This window comes from Schistocerca gregaria, unplaced genomic scaffold (genome assembly GCF_023897955.1).
Source record: "Schistocerca gregaria isolate iqSchGreg1 unplaced genomic scaffold, iqSchGreg1.2 ptg000281l, whole genome shotgun sequence".
Classification (NCBI taxonomy): Eukaryota; Metazoa; Arthropoda; class Insecta; order Orthoptera; family Acrididae; genus Schistocerca; species Schistocerca gregaria.
Window position 1 is genome coordinate 3,766,348 of NW_026061774.1, and position 14,556 is coordinate 3,780,903.

Consider the following 14,556-nt stretch of genomic DNA (forward strand, 5'->3'; position numbering starts at 1 on the left):
GGTATGTGGAGACACTAAAAGCACCATAGTAGGACACGGATGAAGTTTCTAAGTTGATGTAATAGACAGTAAGAAGTAGTACAATTCAAGTTTTAGGTATCGATTATTGACTTTTTACCCTTATTTGGTGCCTTGGACATGAGTTAGGAAATTAAGATTTTGCATGAAATTAGGACTAGTAGCCGCATTACACGGGAGAATGTGAAAATTGTTCATATGTAGTAAAAACCTAAGAAATCCGTCCGTTTTCGTCATTTGTTATCGAATCGACTTAAAGCCAGATCGTCACATTGGCCGCTCTTCTCTCTAAAACGTTGGTACTTATCGTCTGCAAAGTTATGTCGCGTACTGCGGTATGTGGAGACACTAAAAGCACCATAGTAGAACACAGATGAAGCTTCTAAGTTGATGTAATAGTCAGTATGAAGTATTACAATTCAAGTTTTTGTTATCGATTATTGACTTTTTACCCTTCTTTGGTGCCTTGGACATGAGCTAGGACCTTAAGATTTGCATGAAAGTAGGACTAGCAGCCGCGTTCCATGGGAGAATGTGAAAGGTGTTCATATGTAGTAAAAACCTGAGTAATCCGTCCGTTTCCGTCATTTGTTATCGAATCGAATTAAAGCCAATTCGTCACTTTGGCCGCTCTTCTGTCTGAAAAAGTTACATTTATCGTCTGTAAACCTATGTCGCGTGCTGCGGTATGTGGAGACACTAAAAGCACGATAGTAGAACACAGATGAAGCTTCTAAGTTGATGTAATAGTCAGTAAGAAGTGATACCACTCAAGTTTTTGATATCGATTATTGACTTTTTTCCTGGCTTTGGTGCCTTGGACATGAGCTAGGACCTTAAGATTCTGCATGAAAGGAGGACTAGCAGCCGCGTTGCACTGGAGAATGTGAGAAGTGTTTATATGTAGTAACAACCTGAGAAATCCGTCCGTTTTCGTCATTTGTTATCGAATCGACTTAAAGCCAGATCGTCACATTGGGCGCTCTTCTCTTTGAAACGGTTGTACTTATCGTCTGCAAAGGTATGTCGCGTGCTGCGGTATGGGGAGACACTAAAAGCACCATAGTAGACACAGATGAAGCATCTAAGTTGATGTAATAGCCAGTAAGAAGTAGTACAATTCAAGTTTTAGGTATCGATTATTGACTTTTTAGCTGGCTTTGGTGCCTTGGACATGAGCTAGGACCTTAAGATTCTGAATGAAAGGAGGACTGGCAGCCGAGTTGCACGGGAGAATGTGAAAAGTGTTCATATGTAGTAAAAACCTGAGAAACCGTCCGTTTTCGTCATTTGTTATCGAATCGACTTAAAGCCAGTTCGTCAAATTGGCCACTCTTCTCTCTAAAACGTTTGTACTTATCGTCTGCAAAGTTATGTCGCGTGCTGCGGTATGTGGAGACCCTAAAAGCACCATAGTGGAACACAGATGAAGCTTCTAAGTTGATGTAATAGCCAGTAAGAAGTACTACAATTCAAGTTTTAGGTATCGGTTATTGACCTTTTAGCTGGCTTTGGTGCCTTGGACATGAGCTAGGACCTTAAGATTCTGCATGAAAGGAGGACTAGCAGCCGAGTTGCACGGAAGAAAGAGAAAAGTGTTCATATGTAGTAAAAACTTGAGAAATCCCTCCGTTTTCGTCATTTGTTATCGAATCGACTTAAAGTCAGGACGTATATTGGCCGCTCTTCTCTCTGAAACGGTTACATTTATCGTCTGCAAAGCTATGTCGCGTGCTGCGGTATGGTGAGACACTAAAAGCACCATAGTAGAACACAGATGAAGCTTCTAAGTTGATGTAATAGCCAGTAAGAAGTACTACAATTCAAGTTTTAGGTATCGATTATTGACTTTTTAGCTGGCTTTGGTGCCTTGGACATGAGCTATGACCTTCAGATTCTGCATCAAAGGAGGACTAGCAGCCGAGTTGCACGGGAGAATGTGAAAAGTGTTCATATGTAGTAAAAACCTGAGAAATCCGTCCGTTTTCGTCATTCGTTATGAAATCGACTTAAATCGAGATCGTCACATTGGCCGCTCTACTCTCTGAAACGGTTGTCCATATCGTCCGCAAGTCTATGTCGCGTGCTGCGGTATGCGGAGACACTAAAAGCACCATAGTAGAACACAGATGAAGCTTCTAAGTTGATGTAATAGCCATTAAGAAGTAGTACAATTCAAGTTTTAGTTATCGATTATTGACTTTTTCCCTTCTTTGGTGCCTTGGACATGAGCTAGGAACTTAAGATATTTCATGAAAGGGCGACAAGCTGCCGAGTTGCACGGGAGAATGTGAAAAGTGTTCATATGTAGTAAAAATCTGAGAAATCCGTCCGTTTTCGTTATTTGTTATCGAATCGACTTAAAGCCAGATCGTCACATTGGCCACTCTTCTCTCTAAAACGTTTGTACTTATCGTCTGCAAAGTTAAGTAGCGTGCTGCGATATGTGGAGACAACAAAAGCACCATAGTAGAACACAGATGAAGCTTCTAAGTTGATGTAATAGCCAGTAAGAAGTAGTACAATTCAAGTTTTAGGTATTGATGATTGACTTTTTACCCTTATTTGGTGCCATGGTCATGAGTTAGAAAATTAAGATTTTGCATGAAATTAGAACTAGCAGCCGCGTTACACGGGAGAATGTGAAAAGAGTTCATATGTAGTAAAAACCTGAGAAATCCGTCCATTTTCGTCATTTGTTATCGAATCGACTTAAAGCCAGATCGCCACATTGGCCGCCCTTCTCTCTGAAATGGTTGTACTTATCGTCTGCAAAGCTGTGTCGCGTGCTGCGGTATGTGGAGACACTAAGAGCACCATAGTAGAACACAGATGAGGCTTCTAAGTTGAAGTAATAGCCAGTAAGATGTAGTACAATTCAAGTTTTAGGTATCGATTATTGACTTTTTAGCTGGCTGTGGTGCCTTGGATATGAGCTAGGACCTTAAGATTCTGCATGAAAGGAGGACTAGCAGCCGAGTTGCACGGGAGAATGTGAAAAGTGTTCATATGTAGTAAAAACCTGAGAAATCCGTCCGTTTTCGTCATTTGTTATCGAATCGACTTAAAGCCAGATCGTCACATTGGCCGCTCTTCTGTCTGAAACAGTTACATTTATCTGCTGCAAAGTTATGTCGCGTGCTGCGGTGTGCGGAGACACTAAAAGCACCATAGTAGAACACAGATGAAGCATCTAAGATTACGTAATAGCTAGTAAGAAATAGTATAATTCTAGTTTTAGGTATCGATTATTGACTTTTTAGCTGGCTTTGGTGCCTTGGACATGAGCTAGGAACTTAAGATTCAGCATGAAAGGAGGACTAGCAGCCGAGTTGCACGAGAGAATGTGAAATGTGTTCAAATGTAGTAAAAACCTGAGAAATCCGTCCGTTTTCGTCATTTGTTATCGAATCGACTTAAAGCCAGATCGTCACATTAGCCGCTCTTCTCTCTAAAACGTTTGTACTTATCGTTTGCAAAGTTATGTCGCGTGCTGCGATATGTGGAGACACTAAAAGCACCATAGTAGAACACAGATGAAGCTTCTAAGTTGATGTAATAGCCAGTAAGAAGTAGTACAATTCAAGTTTTAGGTATCGATTATTGACCTTTTAGCTGGCTTTGGTGCCTTGGACATGAGCTAGGACCTTACGATTCTGCATGAAAGGAGGACTAGCAGCCGAGTTGCACGGGAGAATGTGAAAAGTGTTCATATGTAGTAAAAACCTGAGAAATCCGTCCGTTTTCGTCATTTGTTATCGAATCGACTTAAAGCTAGATCGTCACATTGGCCGCTCTTCTCTCTGAAACGGTTGTACTTATCGTCTGCAAAGCTTCGTCGCGTGCTGCGGTATGGGTAGACACTAAAAGCACAATAGTAGAACACAGATGAAGCTTCTAAGTTGATGTAATAGCCAGTAAGAAGTAGTACAATTGAAGTTTTAGGTATCAATTATTGAATTTTTACCCTTCTTTGGTTCCTTGGACATGAGTTAGGAAATTAAGATTTTGCATTAAAGGAGGAATAGCAGCCGCGTTGCATGGGAGAATGTAAAAAGTGTTCATATGTAGTAAAAACCTGGGAAATCCGTCCGTTTTCGTCATTTGATATCGAATCGACTTAAAGCCAGATCGTCACATTGGCCGCTCTTCTCTCTGAAACGGTTTTACTTATCGTCTGCAAAGCTATGTCGCGTGATGCGGTATGCGGAGACACTAAAAGCACCATAGTAGAACACAGATGAAGCATCTAATTTGATGTAATAGCCAGTAAGAAGTAGTACAATTCTAGTTTTAGGTATCGATTATTGACTTTTTAGCTGGTTTTAAAGCCTTGGACATGAGCTAGGACCTTAATATTCTGCATGAAAGTAGGACTAGCTGCCGAGTTGCACGGAAGAATGTGAAAAGTGTTCATATGTAGTAAAAACCTGAGAATCCGTCCGTTTTCGTCATTTGTTATCGAATCGACATAAAGCCAGATCGTCACATTGGCCGCTCTTCTCTTTGAAACGGTTGTACTTATCGTCTGCAAAGGTATGTCGCGTGCTGCGGAATGGGGAGACACTAAAAGCACCATAGTGGACACAGATGAAGCATCTAAGTTGATGTAATAGCCAGTAAGAAGTAGTACAATTCAAGTTTTAGGTATCGATTATTGACTTTTTAGCTGGCTTTGGTGCCTTGGACATGAGCTAGGACCTTAAGATTCTGCATGAAAGGAGGACTGGCAGCCGAGTTGCACGGGAGAATGTGAAAAGTGTTCATTTGTAGTAAAAACCTGAGAAATCCGTCCGTTTTCGTCATTTGTTATCGAATCGAATTAAAGCCAATTCGTCACTTTGGCCGCTCTTCTGTCTGAAAAGGATACATTTATCGTCTGCAAAGCTATGTCGCGTGCTGCGGTATGTGGAGACACTAAAAGCACCATAGCAGAACACGGATGAAGATTCCTAGTTGATGTAATAGCCAGTAAGAAGAAGTACAATTCAAGTTTTAAGTATCGATTATTGACTTTTTAGCTGGCTTTGGTGCCTTGGACATGAGCTAGGAATTTAAGATTCTGCATGAAAGGAGGACTATTAGCCGAGTTGCACGGGAGAATGTGAAAAGTGTTCATAAGTAGTAAAAACCTGAGAAACCGTCCGTTTTCGTCATTTGTTATCGAATCGACTTAAAGCCAGTTCGTCAAATTGGCCACTCTTCTCTCCAAAACGTTTGTACTTATCGTCTGCAAAGTTATGTCGCGTGCTGCGGTATGTGGAGACCCTAAAAGCATTATAGTAGAACACAGATGAAGCTTCTAAGTTGATGTAATAGCCAGTAAGAAGTACTACAATTCAAGTTTTAGGTATCGGTTATTGACCTTTTAGCTGGCTTTGGTGCCTTGGACATGAGCTAGGACCTTAAGATTCTGCATGAAAGGAGAACTAGCAGCCGAGTTGCACGGGAGAAAGAGAAAAGTGTTCATATGTAGTAAAAACTTGAGAAATCCCTCCGTTTTCGTCATTTGTTATCGAATCGACTTAAAGTCAGGACGTATATTGGCCGCTCTTCTCTCTGAAACGGTTACATTTATCGTCTGCAAAGCTATGTCGCGTGCTGCGGTATGTGGAGACACTAAAAGCAACATAGTGGAACACAGATGAAGCTTCTAAGATGATGTAATAGCCAGTAAGATGTAGTACAATTCAAGTTTTAGGTATCGAATATTTACTTTTTAGCTGGCTTTGGTGCCTTGGACATGAGCTAGGACCTTAAGATTCTGCATGAAAGGAGGACTAGCAGCCGAGTTGCACGGGAGAATGTGAAAAGTGTTCATATGTAGTTAAAACCTGAGAAATCCGTCCGTTTTCGTCATTTGTTATCGAAACGACTTAAAGCCAGATCGTCACATTTGCTGCTCTTCTCCTGAAACGGTTGTACTTATCGTCCACAAAGCTATGTCGCGTGCTGCGATATGCGGAGACACTAAAAGCACCATAGTAGAACACAGATGAAGCTTCTAAGTTGATGTAATAGCCAGTAAGAAGTACTACAATTCAAGTTTTAGGTATCGATTATTGACTTTTTAGCTGGCTTTGGTGCCTTGGACATGAGCTATGACCTTCAGATTCTGCAACAAAGGAGGACTAGCAGCCGAGTTGCACGGGAGAATGTGAAAAGTGTTCATATGTAGTAAAAACCTGAGAAATCCGTCCGTTTTCGTCATTCGTTATGAAATCGACTTAAATCGAGATCGTCACATTGGCCGCTCTACTCTCTGAAACGGTTGTCCTTATCGTCCGCAAGTCTATGTCGCGTGCTGCGGTATGCGGAGACACTAAAAGCACCATAGTAGAACACAGATGAAGCTTCTAAGTTGATGTAATAGCCATTAAGAAGTAGTACAATTCAAGTTTTAGCTATCGATTATTGACTTTTTCCCTTCTTTGGTGCTTTGGACATGAGCTAGGAACTTAAGATATTTCATGAAAGGGCGACAAGCTGCCGAGTTGCACGGGAGAATGTGAAAAGTGTTCATATGTAGTAAAAACCTGAGAAATCCGTCCGTTTTCGTTATTAGTTATCGAATCGACTTAAAGCCAGATCGTCACATTGGCCGCTCCTGTCTCTAAAACGTTTGTACTTATCGTCTGCAAAGTTAAGTAGCGTGCTGCGATATGTGGAGACACTAAAAGCACCATAGTAGAACACAGATGAAGCTTCTAAGTTGATGTAATAGCCAGTAAGAAGTAGTACAATTCAAGTTTTAGGTATCGATTATTGACCTTTTAGCTGGCTTTGGTGCATGGGACATGTTCTAGGACATTAAGCTTCTGCATGAAAGGAGGACTAGCACCCGAGTTGCACGGGAGAATGTGAAAAGTGTTCATATGTAGTAAAAACCTGAGAATCCGTCCGTTTTCGTCATTTGTTATCGAATCGACTTAAAGCCAGAACGCCACATTGGCCGCTCTTCTCTCTGAAATGGTTGTACTTATCGTCTTCAAAGCTGTGTCGCGTGCTGCGGTATGTGGAGACACTAAAAGCACCATAGTAGAACACAGATGAAGCTTCTAAGTTGAAGTAATAGCCAGTAAGATGTAGTACAATTCAAGTTTTAGGTATCGATTATTGACTTTTTAGCTGGCTGTGGTGCCTTGGATATGAGCTAGGACCTTAAGATTCTGCATGAAAGGAGGACTAGCAGCCGAGTTGCACGGGAGAATGTGAAAAGTGTTCATATGTAGTAAAAACCTGAGAAATCCGTCCGTTTTCGTCATTTGTTATCGAATCGACTTAAAGCCAGATCGTCACATTGGCCGCTCTTCTGTCTGAAACAGTTACATTTATCTGCTGCAAAGTTATGTCGCGTGCTGCGGTGTGCGGAGACACTAAAAGCACCATAGTAGAACACAGATGAAGCATCTAAGTTTATGTAATAACTAGTAAGAAATAGTATAATTCTAGTTTTAGGTATCGATTATTGACTTTTTAGCTGGCTTTGGTGCCTTGGACATGAGCTAGGAACTTAAGATTCTTCATGAAAGGAGGACTAGCAGCCGAGTTGCACGAGAGAATGTGAAATGTGTTCATATGTAGTAAAAACCTGAGATATCCGTCCGTTTTCGTCATTTGTTATCGAATCGACTTAAAGCCAGATCGTCACATTAGCCGCTCTTCTCTCTAAAACGTTTGTACTTATCGTTTGCAAAGTTATGTCGCGTGCTGCGATATGTGGAGACACTAAAAGCACCATAGTAGAACACAGATGAAGCTTCTAAGTTGATGCAATAGCCAGTAAGAAGTAGTACAATTCAAGTTTTAGGTATCGATTATTGACCTTTTAGTTGGCTTCGGTGCCTTGGACATGAGCTAGGACCTTACGATTCTGCATGAAAGGAGGACTAGCAGCCGAGTTGCACGGGAGAATGTGAAAAGTGTTCATATGTAGTAAAAACCTGAGAAATCAGTCCGTTTTCGTCATTTGTTATCGAATCGACTTAAAGCCAGATCGTCACATTGGCCGCTCTTCTCTCTGAAACGGTTGTACTTATCGTCTGCAAAGCTATGTCGCGTGCTGCGGTATGCGGAGACACTAAACGCACCATCGTAGAACACAGATGAAGCTTCTAAGTTGATGAAATAGTCAGTATGAAGTAGTATAATTCAAGTTATGTTATCGATTATTGACTTTGTTCCCTTCTTTGGTGCCTTGGACATGAGCTAGGAACTAAAGATTTTGCATGAAATTAGGACTAGCAGCCGCGTTGCATGGGAGAATGTGAAAAGTGTTCATATGTAGTAAAAACCTGAGAAATCCGTCCGTTTTCGTCATTAGTTATCAAATCGACTTAAAGCCAGATCGTCACATTGGCCGCTCTTCTCTCTGAAACGGTTGTACTTATCGTCTGCAAAGCTATGTCGCGTGCTGCGGTATGGGTAGACACTAAAAGCACAATAGTAGAACACAGATGAAGCTTCTAAGTTGATGTAATAGCCAGTAAGAAGTAGTACAATTGAAGTTTTAGGTATCGATTATTGACTTTTTACCCTTCTTTGGTTCCTTGGACATGAGTTAGGAAATTAAGATTTTGCATGAAAGGAGGAATAGCAGCCGCGTTGCATGGGAGAATGTAAAAAGTGTTCATATGTAGTAAAAACCTGAGAAATCCGTCCGTTTTCGTCATTTGATATCGAATCGACTTAAAGCCAGATCGTCACATTGGCCGCTCTTCTCTCTGAAACGGTTTTACTTATCGTCTGCAAAGCTATGTCGCGTGCTGCGGTACGCGGAGACACTAAAGGCACCATAGTAGAACACAGATGAAGCATCTAATTTGATGTAATAGCCAGTAAGAAGTAGTACAATTCTAGTTTTAGGTATCGATTATTGACTTTTTAGCTGGCTTTAAAGCCTTGGACATGAGCTAGGACCTTAATATTCTGCATGAAAGTAGGACTAGCAGCTGAGTTGCACGGAAGAATGTGAAAAGTGTTCATATGTAGTAAAAACCTGAGAATCCGTCCGTTTTCGTCATTTGTTATCGAATCGACTTAAAGCCAGATCGTCACATTGGCCGCTCTTCTCTCTGAAACTGTAGTACTTATCGTCTGCAAAGCTATGTCGCGTGCTGCAGTATGCGGACACACTAAAAGCACCATAGTAGAACACAGATGAAGCTTCTAAGTTGATGTAATAGCCAGTAAGATGTAGTACAATTCAAGTTTTAGGTGTCGATTATTGACTTTTTAGCTGGCTTTGGTGCCTTGGTTATGAGCTAGGACCTCAATATTCTGCATGAAAGGAGGACTAGCAGTCGAGTTGCAGAGGATAATGTGAAAAGTGTTCATATGTGGTAAAACCCTGAGAAATCCGTCCGTTTTCGTCATTTGTTATCGAATCGACTTAAAGCCAGATCGTCACATTGGCCACTCTTCTCTCTGAAACGGTTGTACTTATCGTCTGCAAAGCTATGTCGCTTGCTGCGGTATGTGGAGACACAAAGAGCACCACAGTAGAACACAGATAAAGCTTGTAAGTTGATGTAATAGCCAGTAAGAAGTACTACAATTCAAGTTTTAGGTATGGATTATTGACTTTTTGTTGGATTTGGTGCCTTGCACATGAGCTAGGACCTTATGATTGTGCATGAAAGGAGGACTAGCAGCCGAGTTGCACGGGAGCATGTGAAAAGTGTTCATATGTAGTAAAAACCTGAGAAATCCATCCGTTTTTGTCATTTGTTATCGAATCGACTTAAAGCCAGATCGTCACATTGGCCGCTCTTCTGTCTGAAACGGTTACATTTATCGTCTGCAAAGCTATGTCGCGTGCTGCGGTATGCGGAGACACTAAAAGCACCATAGTAGAACACAGATGAAGCATCTAAGTAGATGTAATAGCCAGTAAGAAGTAGTAGAATTCAAGTTTTAGGTATCGATTATTGACTTTTTATCTGGCTTTGGTGCCTTGGACATGAGCTAGGACCTTAAGATTCTGCATGAAAGGAGAACTAGCAGCCGAGTTGCAAATGTGAAAAGTGATCATATGTAGTAAAAACCTGAGAAATCCGTCCGTTTCCGTCAATTGTTATCGAATCGACTTAAAGCCAGCTCGTCACATTGGCCGCTCTTCTCTCTGAAACGGTTGTACTTATAGTCTGCAGAGCTATGACGCGTTCTGCGGTATGTGGAGACACTAAAAGCACCATAGCTGAACACAGATGAAGCTTCTAAGTTGATGTAATAGCCAGTAAGAAGTAGTAAAATTCAAGTTTTAGGTATCGATTATTGACTTTTTAGCTGGCTTTGGTGCCTTGGACATGAGCTAGGACCTTAAGATTCTGCATGAAAGGAGGACTAGTAGCCGAGTTGCACAGGAGAATGTGGAAAGTGTTCATATGTAGTAAAAACCTGAGAATCCGTCCGTTTTCGTCATTTGTTATCCAATCGACTTAAAGCCAGATCGTCACATTGGCCGCTCTTCTGTCTGAAACGGTTACATTTATCGTCTGCAAGCTATGTCGCGTGCTGCGGTATGCGGAGACACTAAAAGCACCATAGTAGAACACAGATGAAGCATCTAAGTAGATGTAATAGCCAGTAAGAAGTAGTAGAATTCAAGTTTTAGGTATCGATTATTGACTTTTTAGCTGGCTTTGGTGCCTTGGACATGAGCTAGGACCTTAAGATTCTGCATGAAAGGAGGACTAGCACCCGAGTTGCACGGGAGAATGTGAAAAGTGTTCATATGTAGTAAAAACCTGAGAAATCCGTCCGTTTAGGTCATTTGTTATCGGATCGACTTAAAGCCAGATCGTCACATTGGCCGCTCTTCTCTCTGAAACTGTAGTACTTATCGTCTGCAAAGCTATGTCGCGAGCTGCAGTATGCGGAGACACTAAAAGCACCATAGTAGAACACAGATGAAGCTTCTAAGTTGATGTAATAGCCAGTAAGAAGTAGTACAATTTAAGTTTTAGGTATCGATTATTGACTTTTTAGCTGGCTTTGGTGCCTTGGACATGAGCTAGGACTTCAAAATTCTGCATAAAGGAGGATTAGCAAACGAGTTGGACGGGACAATGTGAAAAGTGTTCATATGTATTAAAAACCTGAGAAATCCGTCCGTTTTCGTCATTTGTTATCGAACCGACTTAGAGCCAGATCGTCACATTGGCCGCTCTTCTCTCCGAAACGGTTGTACTTATCGTCTGCAATGCTATGTCGCGTGCTGCAGTATGCGGAGACACTAAAAGCACCATAGCAGAACACAGATGAAGCTTCTAAGTTAATGTAATAGCCAGTAAGAAGTAGTAGAATTCAAGTTTTAGGTATCGATTATAGACTTTTTAGCTGGCTTTGGTGCCTTGGACATGAGCTAGGACTTCAAGATTCTGCATGGAAGGAGGACTAGCAACCGAGTTGCACGGGACAATGTGAAAAGTGTTCATATGTATTAAAAACCTGAGAAATCCGTCCGTTTTCGTCATTTGTTATCGAACCGACTTAAAGCCAGATTTTCACATTGGCCGCTCTTATCTCCGAAACGGTTGTACTTATCGTCTGCAATGCTATGTCGCGTGCTGCGGTATCCGGAGACACTAAAAGCACCATAGTAGAACACAGATGAAGCTTCTAAGTTGATGTAATAGCCAGTAAGGAGTAGTACAATTCAAGTTTTAGGTATCGATTATTGACTTTTTAGCTGGCTTTGGTGCCTTGGACATGAGCAAGGACCTTAAGATTCTGCATGAAAGAAGGACTAGCAGCCGAGTTGCAAATGTGAAAAGTGATCATATGTAGTAAAAACCTGAGAAATCCGTCCGTTTCCGTCAATTGTTATCGAATCGACTTAAAGCCAGCTCGTCACATTGGCCGCTCTTCTCTCTGAAACGGTTGTACTTATAGTCTGCAGAGCTATGACGCGTTCTGCGGTATGTGGAGACACTAAAAGCACCATAGCTGAACACAGATGAAGCTTCTAAGTTGATGTAATAGCCAGTAAGAAGTAGTAAAATTCAAGTTTTAGGTATCGATTATTGACTTTTTAGCTGGCTTTGGTGCCTTGGACATGAGCTAGGACCGTAAGATTCTGCATGAAAGGAGGACTGGCAGCCGAGTTGCATTGAAGAATGTGAAAAGTGTTCCTACGTAGTAAAAACCTGAGAAATCCGTCCGTTTTCGTCATTTGTTATCGAATCGACTTAAAGCCAGATCGTCACATTGGCCGCTCTTCTTCTGAAACGGTTGTACTTAACGTCTGCAAAGCTATGTCGCGTGCTGCGGTATGTGGAGACACTAAAAGCACCATAGTAGAACACGGATGAAGTTTCTAAGTTGATGTAATAGCCAGTATGAAGTAGTACAATTCAAGTTTTAGGTATCGATTATTGACATTTTAGCTGGCTTTGGTGCCTTGGACATGAGATAGGACCTTAAGATTATGCATGAAAGGAGGACTAGCAGCCGCGTTGCACGGGAGAATGTGAAAAGTGTTCATACGTAGTAAAAACCTGAGAAATCCGTCCGTTTAGGTCATTTGTTATCGAATCGACTTAAAGCCAGATCGTCACATTGGCCGCTCTACTCTCTGAAACTGTAGTACTTATCGTCTGCAAAGCTATTTCGCGTGCTGCAGTATGCGGAGAAACTAAAAGCACCATAGTAGAACACAGATGAAGCTTCTAAGTTGATGTAATAGCCAGTAAGAAGTAGTACAATTTAAGTTTTAGGTATCGATTATTGACTTTTTAGCTGGCTTTGGTGCCTTGGACATGAGCTAGGACTTCAAAATTCTGCATGAAAGGAGGATTAGCAAACGAGTTGGACGGGACAATGTGAAAAGTGTTCATATGTATTAAAAACCTGAGAAATCCGTCCGTTTTCGTCATTTGTTATCGAACCGACTTAGAGCCAGATCGTCACATTGGCCGCTCTTCTCTCCGAAACGGTTGTACTTATCGTCTGCAATGCTATGTCGCGTGCTGCAGTATGCGGAGACACTAAAAGCACCATAGTAGAACACAGATGAAGCTTCTAAGTTGATGTAATAGCCAGTAAGAAGTAGTAGAATTCAAGTTTTAGGTATCGATTATAGACTTTTTAGCTGGCTTTGGTGCCTTGGACATGAGCTAGGACTTCAAGATTCTGCATGGAAGGAGGACTAGCAACCGAGTTGCACGGGACAATGTGAAAAGTGTTCATATGTATTAAAAACCTGAGAAATCCGTCCGTTTTCGTCATTTGTTATCGAACCGACTTAAAGCCAGATTTTCACATTGGCCGCTCTTATCTCCGAAACGGTTGTACTTATCGTCTGCAATGCTATGTCGCGTGCTGCGGTATCCGGAGACACTAAAAGCACCATAGTAGAACACAGATGAAGCTTCTAAGTTGATGTAATAGCCAGTAAGGAGTAGTACAATTCAAGTTTTAGGTATCGATTATTGACTTTTTAGCAGGCTTTGGTGCCTTGGACATGAGCAAGGACCTTAAGATTCTGCATGAAAGAAGGACTAGCAGCCGAGTTGCAAATGTGAAAAGTGATCATATGTAGTAAAAACCTGAGAAATCCGTCCGTTTCCGTCAATTGTTATCGAATCGACTTAAAGCCAGCTCGTCACATTGGCCGCTCTTCTCTCTGAAACGGTTGTACTTATAGTCTGCAGAGCTATGACGCGTTCTGCGGTATGTGGAGACACTAAAAGCACCATAGCTGAACACAGATGAAGCTTCTAAGTTGATGTAATAGCCAGTAAGAAGTAGTAAAATTCAAGTTTTAGGTATCGATTATTGACTTTTTAGCTGGCTTTGGTGCCTTGGACATGAGCTAGGACCTTAAGATTCTGCATGAAAGGAGGACTGGCAGCCGAGTTGCATGGAAGAATGTGAAAAGTGTTCCTACGTAGTAAAAACCTGAGAAATCCGTCCGTTTTCGTCATTTGTTATCGAATCGACTTAAAGCCAGATCGTCACATTGGCCGCTCTTCTTCTGAAACGGTTGTACTTAACGTCTGCAAAGCTATGTCGCGTGCTGCGGTATGTGGAGACACTAAAAGCACCATAGTAGAACACGGATAAAGTTTCTAAGTTGATGTAATAGCCAGTATGAAGTAGTACAATTCAAGTTTTAGGTATCGATTATTGACATTTTAGCTGGCTTTGGTGCCTTGGACATGAGATAGGACCTTAAGATTCTGCATGAAAGGAGGACTAGCAGCCGCGTTGCACGGGAGAATGTGAAAAGTGTTCATACGTAGTAAAAACCTGAGAAATCTGTCCGTTTTCGTCATTTGTTATCGAATCGACTTAAAGCCAGATCGTCACTTTAGCCGCTCTTCTCTCTGAAACGGTTGTACTTATCGTCTGCAGAGCTATGACGCGTGCTGCGGTATGTGGAGACACTAAAAGCACCATAGTAGAACACGGATGAAGTTTCTAAGTTGATGTAATAGACAGTAAGAAGTAGTACAATTGAAGTTTTAGGTATCGATTATTGACTTTTTACCCTTATTTGGTGCCTTGGACATGAGTTAGGAAATTAAGATTTTG